Source organism: Nipponia nippon, unplaced genomic scaffold (genome assembly GCF_047370975.1).
Source record: "Nipponia nippon isolate SJK-2023a ecotype South Korea unplaced genomic scaffold, ASM4737097v1 scaffold_15, whole genome shotgun sequence".
Taxonomy (NCBI): domain Eukaryota; kingdom Metazoa; phylum Chordata; class Aves; order Pelecaniformes; family Threskiornithidae; genus Nipponia; species Nipponia nippon.
In genome coordinates this window covers 7,128,580-7,138,716 of record NW_028262331.1, presented here as the reverse complement: position 1 = coordinate 7,138,716, position 10,137 = coordinate 7,128,580, and the positions used below count along the sequence as shown (strand labels likewise).

At 40.8% G+C, this 10,137-nt stretch overlaps 1 protein-coding gene across 3 annotated transcripts in view; it reads right to left on the bottom strand.

Moving 5' to 3' along the window:
* The window catches only part of PIGL (phosphatidylinositol glycan anchor biosynthesis class L), a 73,211-nt gene that overhangs the window by 48,502 nt on the left and 14,572 nt on the right, over positions 1-10,137 (bottom strand). The gene's annotated exons all lie outside the window — the stretch shown is intronic.

The window sequence follows — 10,137 nt, the reverse complement described above, 5'->3', positions numbered from 1 at the left end:
GCTGCATATTTACCTATGTCACACAGCGCAAAGGAACAAAAAGAAAGATTTCAGAAAATAGATATGTACAGCTGTAAAACCGTAACGCTGGATAGGGATCTAGGGGATAGACATTATATAAAATTACTCAACATATTTTTACAAGTTAACTTCAAATCATCTGCATTTCTGGTATGTATTTCTCCAACACCAGACTTTTTTCATGCTGCCTGATGAACTGCTACAGTAAAACAGACTCCTGGACCTTCATTTGGGTTTGCAGTTTATATATCCTTTAGAAGATCTCACAAAATGACCGCCACATTTCTAAACACAGCCACTTCCTTTATCATCCCAAACAGACAAAGGTTGTTTCAGTTCACTGCTAAGGCACTGAAGCTTGTACAGGTCTCATCTGATTACAGAGAGCCTATAACGCCCTGAGGCTGTAGAGACTGTCAACACAGCTGTCCCCGTGTGCTAAGACAAATGTTCTGCTGGGCAGTCTCTGAATCAAAATGGAAACAAATCTCCTGAAATGGATTAGGGGTAAGGACAAGGACCGTAAATAGGCCAGGCAGCCAGGAAAGTTTATAAGGTATTATTAAAGGAGTTTCTATTGAGCTGTTAGAAACTACCTTGACCCTGGTGCTGTTTTACAAGTCTAAGTATTCTTAAGTATTTTATTTCTCTTGTCACCTGTTGCTAACAGAAGTATATCTGAATTAACATCTTCTGAGCCTGTCTTGCTTTAGACACATAAGACCACACAGAATACATAAAAAGCTCGCAAAGAAGGGAGGTGCAGAGATCCGCACGCTAATGGCATAATTAGCTCTTGCAAGAAAAGCAAGTCTTGCTGCATCAGCACAGAGCGGCTCTCACCCTCATCCATCCAGCTGAGAGGCAGGGCTAATGCATCTGGGCACAGGGCTGTGCTAACGCAGCAGTTCTGCTCTGGGGACCCTCGTGAGTGATCCCTGCACGGCAATGCACATACCCCTCCTTCTCAGCTCGGGGAGGACAATCTGTTCAGAATTTCTCGCTGTCTCTGCTGAATAAGACATGAATAGAGAATACTTTAATAAAAATGTGCCACTCCGTCAAAACTTTCATTGAAAGATCTCCAAGTCTTCTCTAAGCATGTGACCCAGCAGCCACCTTGTCCTCCCTTTGAGGTATAACAGCCATTACGGACATAGTTTTATGGCGATAATGTGACATGGAGAGGACAGAAAATCTTGGAACCACTGCAGTCAATGGCAAAAATTCTGTTCCTTACTGGAGCTCTGCTTAGGAACTTGTCTCTCCTGCCACACGCAGCAGCAGAAGCAAACTGGAGCAATCCTGACTCCCAGTCTTCGTAACCACTGAACAAGACTACCTCCTGAATTTAAATCCTGAGGGTTAAACATTCCCAAATAAATTACTGTTAATGCAGATCATTTTAAGGCCAAACTAGTCTGGGCTACATTGTTTAAACATTAAGTTCTGCAGGTTTACTTCTCTAATCTCTTTTTTTTTTTCTTTCTAATTAATTTTCTGGTCATCTGTGGCTTAGAAAATGATTGATTCAGTAGATATCTACTCCGACATCTGGGCTTTCTTTAAACAAAGTCACAAAAATGATGAATCTTCTCCTACATAATACTTTATTGCTTCCTATGTCCATGCTTTGGGTGTTTTAATCATAACTAGAGGCTCACACACTCACATCTCAGCATGTACAGTACACTGGATAAGCCAGAAAAACATTTGAAGTTGAAGGCTTGCCCAGACATCTAATATCTTACCACAAAAATCTGAAATTTTCCTTTGCTCTGAGTCACTGATAAAAAATTTACTTCATGGAACATTTGAAGGGGGGGGGGGCGGGGGGGAAGAAAAACAGCCACATAAATCAAGATCTCTGAAAGCACTGGCAGGGAGCATTTCCGTTCCTATGCCTTGTCTCTCTCAATTAGGCTGCTCAAATGGCCAGTGATTGTTTCTGACATTACAGCAGGGACTGCCTTACAGGCAAACCCAAACGACGACGGTAAGGGCCCAGGCAGCAATGATGCCTGGTGATGATGTGCTACTTTTCACTGACAAGAAAATTCACAAATGCTGGGATCGATCCAGCAGTACATGAACAGCAAAATTCCTACCGACCTCTGCCTGCAGTGCAGGACAGGTTGATTTCAACCCACCCATTTTAAATAAGTGATGTAGTTATTTCTAAAACAACTCTATAGCTAAGCATAAAGTTTAATATTTACAGTTTATTGTATTAACAAGCAGGGAGCGATGTATTTTTCCCCACTAAATGCATTTTTATTCACGGCTTGTGCAATTTTGAGTTGAGATAGAAGCTGGAGCTCAAAGTCATTAAAACAATATTTTATAATTGTTTTCTAACAATTGGGTAAAATGTATTAGAATTTCTAGAAATATATGGAAAAGCTTACCAAAACATAGTATTAAAAACTATCAGATCTAGTAAACAAAGACGATATTAACTGTAGTTAAGGAGATAAAGCAGTTGTTTTGGGATCACACGTGCTCTTCAGGCATCTAAAAACTTAGTAGAATAGACTTTCACATCTATTTTTATTCACAGACCACAAGAGGGAAAAAAGCTTTCTTCCTTCAGTTTTGAATGAGCTTCTCAACTCTGAATTACCTAGTTTCTGAATTAGGTAACATAAGACAACTAAAATGGAGTCATTGCTCACTCTAAAAAAGTCTAGTGCTTAGTCAGAGACCTCCATCAATTCAGTGGTTTTACTTTCTCTTAAATATTGGCAGGACAAAGCATACTGCCTGCCTCTAATTTCATGTAAGTTATCTTATTAGACTACTTGAAGCCTAGCTCTTAGTACAGATGGTCATAACTGCACATTAAATCACAATGTTTTATTTTAAACCATAATAAAATATTAATAATCGCAATAAATTTTTATCCATCCTGCTCCAGTGGCTTTTGGTTTTGCAGTGGAAAATCAGGCTTGCCAGCTAATTAATTCTTCTGATTGATTGTATTTATCATCATTGTCATAGATTTTTAAAGTCAGCAGGGACCACTGTGGTCATTAATCTCATACGACATGCTATGTAACAGCTCAACAGACCTCATCCAACAAATCTCCTCCCCACATTGATCCTCCTGTATCACCATTAGTGTCATCTCATGGATAAAACAAACAGTTCAAGCATCTTAAACACCCATTATGAGGCCCATTTTCCACATCTTTCATCATTCTGGTGACTGTTTCCCAAGTATTTTCCAAACGCCAACATCCTTTTGGAAATGTAGACTTTATACCAGGATACTGAACTAGAACAAGACTGCCAAATGATATGTGAAGAGGCAATAACATCTCCTTACTCCTATCTGTTATTCCCTTGCTCACATAGTCCCATTCACATTCTGTGTGCTAGCTACGGCACTGGGAGCTGGTGTTTAACTGGCTATCCGCAGTTATGCCCTAAGAGCTTCTTAGTGTCACTTCATACAGTCAGCTTGTAAGCGTGCCCAAGAGTTTCATCTGGGGAATACTTCAATGACGAATTTTTAACAAAGAATGACTGACTTTGTATTTGACTGTAAATGGATATATACATTTGTCGATACAGCCACTTTCCCATAATAGTTTTTGCTATTTATAATTCCCTAGGTTGCTAATAGGTTCCCACTTTCAAAAACTGGGAAATACATATGCATAGGTGAAGAGATTTGGTCAAGTGACACGGTGCAGTATTCACTGAGCTACGCTGAGCTTAAAGGAATCTTGGCTCTCATTTCCACGTTCAGGTTACTGAATAAGCTGCCTCAAACAAATGAGTGTGTAATAATCACTTCAACCCCTTCATCTGTTTAAGTGCAGATGAAGAAGAGGAAACAGCACAAAGATGCAGCATCAGGAAATGGGACTGATACCTACTGCAGCCATGATGTTCATTTTACTGGTACGATAAAGAACTGACACCCTTGCAGTTGCCCTCAGGTTCTGCTAAGAGGGCAAAAAGAGGCATTGGTCATTACCTTTCCACTACTAAACCAAAGCATGTGAACTCACTCATATGGATTCAGTATTTGCCCTTGAACTAGTGTGGGCTGCATTTGGCACTCTGCTTTTAGATCAATATATAACCCAGGCGTAATCTTATCTGGCAGGAACAGGGATATTGGGGGGAGGGGGAGGAACACAGCCTCTAGAGGTGAGGAGAGCAGCTCTTCTAAATGTTAATAGGTTAAGAATAGAAAGGTCAAATGCCTGCCTTATCAGAAGGCCCCATGTGCAAACACGCACCAAGCTGGGTGCAGCAATCAGAGCACAAGCTGGGTATAAATGTCAGGAGTTAGTTACTGTAGCTGTAAACACCAAAAGCAGAATGGCGAAACTGGGAAATCTCCCAAGACACTTCTGGTTAATACAGGTCACTGGGAAAGTCCAACCGCCAAGAGTGGCCGGAGATTACTGGAGTATTATAGCTGCTGTGGAGCCAGAGATCACTTGTGAGCTGTGTGAAGGTCCCAGCAAGGGTACTGTGGAAGGATACTGCGAGTGTCAACAGAATGAGCTGCTGTAGGAGGGCGCATTGAACGTGTTGTGTATCAAACACCCTGTGCTGGCAGAGCACTGTTCCAGATTGCTCTTGCAAGAGCATATCCGTGCTCCTGGAATAAGGATATATGAGGATGGAGACAAAGTCCTTCCTTACCTCCTTGTAGATACCAAGAGCGCTAAATGTAGCAGAAGCTGTATGAGGACTCTGTACAGAGGGTCTTCAACTCAGCTCTACGCTACCTCTTTGAGCATAATGCATAAAGGATTGGGATGGAATAAGAGATGAGGCAGCATAGGAAAAAATAAATCTCCCTTTAAATACTAATACATTTTTAGCCCTTTTCTAATTAATCTTCTTATTGGCATCAAGGAAAGAGGCCAATGGTTGTATCACATTGGACAGTAATCTTCTTGCAAATACAAGCAATCAATTTGAAGCAACAACAAAGTGTACCAACGCGCACTGGTGTGTAAAGTTACTCTGTTGTGAGTAACAGTGCGTGGGAACTATGTCTGTTGTTCACCAGTGCTTTCAGTCTGGCACCTTTTGCCTGCAATAAGTTGTCAATAAAATTAATCAATCAACCAATTGCCATTCTCAGAAAAGATCGGCAGTGAGCAGCCATGTTTGAGAAGATGGCTGTTCCCTCTCTCCTCGTACAGGGGTTGCCCCAGGAGATGGCTACCTGGCTTTGGGAAACAGATACAGGGTGGCTACCTGGCATGGTTCCCTCCTTACTGCAGAACAAAGAGCACCATTCTTGTCAGCCTGCTCCCAGCTGTAAACAACTAGCAACGGATAGGGTTAATTACCGTTTAAAAGACTAAGAAGGAATAATAACTACAAATAAAGCAAGACTAAATATATTTTATCCCACAAAAGGGATAAACAGGGTTTGTGCTCATATCTCAGAGATCATATTCTAACCATTAAATAGCTACTTTAATTGGTAAAGACAGGGTTACATTTAAAAGCAAAAAAGAAATGCATTCATATGAAGCCATTGCTCTCTGAAAGATGATTTTAGTTTAGTGCCTTCATGTTTGTTCCACAAAGTGACTACTCTGCAGTTAACTGAACTGCCCTCTAACCCCAGCCATAGGGGAGAACATCATAACCTACTTAAATTTGCAGGCTGCATCCTTTATGCAGCAGAGCTCCCAAATGGGCACAAATGGCTTATTTCATACACCAGCATTACTCGGCATCTGTTTATCCCACAGTCTTCTGCAAGCATCTGTTCATTTGCTGACACACATGCACAGCTCTTCTACATTACCAACCTTTATCAGTCTAGAAACTCTAGAGTTCATTCATTCATTTGAAAGAGCACAAATATACGGCAGCAGACATTTTTCATACACATGGCATTACTGAGTGCTATTAACAGTTGCTGTTTCAACCCAGAAGCTACTGTATTTTCAGTGACAGCTCTGATATGCTAATGATTTGTGATGTTTTCTGGACCCTCTTGGGGAAGAAAAAGCCTTTATAAAACTGTAGGATTTTACCCCTTTTATTCACAGCGAGAATGACCAAACTTATTTATCCTATGAGTCGCATCGCAAAAGCTTCACCTGGCTGACAGCCTCAAGAGATATAATATACATTCTGGAGAGCCACTACAGGAGAGAGAGTGAGTCTCTTCCATCTCTCATTTCTTGAGCTAAGAGTTTAATTCCACTTAGTTCAATTTAGGGAATAAGGAATACAGCCCAAGTCTTACACCAACATAGCGACATTTTCTGAGTTGCTACGAATTTGAATTAAATAATTCGTCATCCCCAAATGAAGCTATGGAGATTCTCCTACAACCCCTTCTGTTTTTGTTATGTAGAAGGTAATTTTCAAAATGCTGCCTCAGCTCGGATGTTTATTGTTTGTACGTGTCTGCCTCTACAAGTCCTCTCTATGCCTCTCACTCTGACATGCGCTGTCATTTTCTTGGCTCAGCCACAGATGCCAACAGTGTAAGAGCACAAGGGTATTACAGAAATACCAACTTTCTTCATCACTGTTCATATTTCAAAAGATGATTATATGAGCACATTTATTGCAGCTGAGACTGTTTAAAGAGTCAAAGGCATTGGACAACTAAAATGTACAGCCTAACATGACATTAAAGCAAGCTCAGGAGAGACTGTATGCAATTTTCTGACCTGTATTATTTCTATGCTGTCATCATTTTGAGGCATTTGATATCCTGCCCTTTGGTTTAAACCCTAGAATGGCATTTGAATTTTTACCATAATAAACTTTCTCAACAGACCTTGCATTTTCATTATTCTGTCCATGTAAGCCACAAGGATATTTTTCCTCCCTAAATGTCCAATCTGCAGGGAATGGTTGTGAAACTCCATTATTTCCAGGAATTGCTGGCAACCTACTGCTGTCTGATCTTCTCAGTACTGCCTGTATTTTCCTTGTTCAGCTTTAAAAGCCAAACTTGGTTTGCAAAAATGTCTGGGTTTCTCGATGCCAGAACTGAATAAAGACTAGAACAGGACAGAATTAGATGGTTTTATTATGCTGAAGAGCCATTAACTCACATTAAAGTCTGTAAAACAACAAGAGTATAAAACTGGAAATAGATGCTCAGCCTTAAATCCTATTACTCAGAAATTTTCCTAGACATTACCAATAGCCTTTCTAAGCTCCATCACCCTTACCTGATCCCTACAATCAAAACAAAGTAGGGTTTTTTTAAGTTATATGTACTTGGATTTTCATTATTCAGTAAAGTCAAAATAATCTATAAAGAAAGGCAGCCTGAATTCTCCAACATGTGTGATGCCTGCCACAATTTGGTCTTCAAAAGGCAGAGGTAAAGAATACAGACATCTATTCTCAGTTGCGCAGGAAAAGAATACACTCCAGGCTATATGGTCAAGAAAGCTGGAAGATGTGAAAAAGATTCTGGATTATTCAAATCTTTTATCAGTCATGATGGTCCAAAAGTTATAATGGAAAACTCCCTATCTATAGGTTATCTGCAGGACCACACTGTGATCTCAGCCACACAGGGCAGTAGCTTCAGAGAAAGCAAGGGAATTACTCCGAATTTACTTTGGCAGGACCAAGATCAGAATCTGACCACATCCAAACAAAAACCAAACAATGCTACAGACTATAAGAACAATCATCAGTAGATGAGGTGTAAAAACAACGATCGCTGTGATTCTGATGCACTTCAGTGACTAAAAAGATTCTAGCCCTATTGTTCCTCCTCTCCAAAATATCCTGGACTTCATTCTGTGTTCCTGAGGCACTCCTGACAGACAGCTCTAAAAACATATCTAACAAACTCACAACTGCCTGAGCTTCTTCAGCTAAATATTCTCTTGCATTCAATTTGGGAAAGCCATAATGTATGGAGCGATGTCTGAGGCCTGCTTTCTGGGAAGAGGAAATCGACCATACACAATGTCAACCGAGTTCATTCCTAAATGCAAACCACATTGGGCTGTCGAGCACGATAATAAAAACCTGCTGACCTAGTTTCCTGCAGAACAAAATCCTCTGTCTTCCCTCCTCCCCTGCCAAACCTAAATCAGATCTCCTTCTTTGGAGAAAGAAATTAACCCTTTGACTAGCAAGGAAAACTTTAATAATGATCCTTAACACTATACAGCATTTCACACCCTGAGAATAGTATGTAAACAGTAATTGGTGCATCCCCACAGCTCTGCAAAAAGGCAGGATTATTAGAGGATGAAAGTAAAACACAGAGAAGGTCAGAGACCTTAGCAGAGTTCAGCAGAGAATGTAAAATTTCTCTTCCTTCAAAAGGATTTTGAAGGGTGAAGCTCCATGCTCTAACTACTTTGCTTGGTAACCCTTCTACATTTGTTCTATGCAAATATAAAACCTTCATTCATGATGTGGCAAAAAAATAACAGCACAGCTCAGCTTTTTGAAAAACTACATCAAACCACTCAAGAAAGGACTATTGTTCTTCCCAAATTTTGCAATGTCATCTTGCAAGTCCAATTCTGGTAGATGAGAGCTGATTGTATTTGCTTCAAGTGTTTGGCGAAAGCATTCACTTTTAATGGCTTCACTTCCTCAGTGATACAATGTTTTATTTGAAGGGATGCCTGGGGGAACTTCAGAATGGACACAGAATGCAAAAATAACAGGGCATGTCACAACAAACTCAGCCAAGAAAATACAAATGGGAATTCTCTTGCTGTAGGATGCTTCAAAAGGCGGCCCTGGATCATGCTGCTGCAGAGCAGCACCCCACTGCAGTCAGCTAGAAGTGTTTGGGGAGCCTCAGATTCTGGACTGCTGAGAAGACCTTTGCTGGTCCACACTGATACAGTCAACTGGAGGAGCTTTCAATCGTCTGTCAAATAGGGTTTTATTAATGGAAAAAGCGGAGATAACAAATGCAGCTTTACAAGCAGTCTTTTACAATGAGGTGGCCAAAGTGCAACCTGCAAGTGAAATTGCTAACGGAGCTCTGTACTGCAGCCAGAGCTTTCACCATCGTTATGAGAAAGAAGACGCCGCAATATATACAGTTTCATCATGCATTGCTCCCTGACGAACTGAGATAGCTTTGCCTACATCCAGTCAGTACCCCGGGACCTGAAACTTCTCCATCACCACACGCTCCACTGGCATCTGCCTCACAAGGTGCAGCACCCAAGTTCCTGACAAGCTACCAAAGAGAAACCTTTGTCATGCAACGTTTGAGAGCCTCTGCTACACAAAGCAGCCTAGTTTACTAACATACCATTGGAGAAAAGACTGAAACAGGAAAGTGATAACTAATAGGCATGCTAGCAGTACCATTTTACCTGTGAAGAAGCTACTGTCTTTGTCACTTTGTCGATCTGCAGGGATGCTGTTAAGAAGTACAGGCTTACAGAGCAAAGACAGCGCTTAACAGAGTGTACCCTTCAGGGAGTTCGAAAGTGAAGAGCAAAGAACCTGGATTAGATAGCTCTGCAAAGGTTGTCATAATTATGTCTATTCTCTGGATGCTGCATCTTTGCAGGTAAACTCCACAAAAGCTTCTGCTCCAACTTTGAAATGAGGAAGACAAAAGTCTGAGTTCTCACAGACTTATTACTAACCTTGGTCAGAGTTAGAAATGTGATGATGGAAAAAAAGCATCTTATTCATCATATCTGGTCCCTGAGGGGTTATGAGTCGTATATGCTTATTTTATTGACACAAACAAGTTTTAACTTCTATTGTCTTGCAGAGGAAGAGCAGGCTGAATTCAATTCTGGCTCACACATCATCTGCAATTCTAGCCAAATCCCAGCCACACAACTTTTATTACTGGGAGGATGTCAGAGGCAAAAGACACAGCTGGATATTCAGATCCCAGACTGAGTTTTGCTGTGCTGGCAGTGAGACAAACCAGCTTTTGATTTGTATGTAAACAGAGCCAATCTGAACTGGAAGGTCATTAAGAGAAAACACATTTTACACAACATCCATTGTACAGTTGCTTTTTCAACTTTCCCCATACTAACAATTTTTTAAACAAGACTGTCTTCTCTTGTTGACTGTTTCAATGACAATTTCTGGTCCTACTGAAGTCAACAGCCAACTCCCACTGATTTTGATGGGACCAGAAGGTGGCTC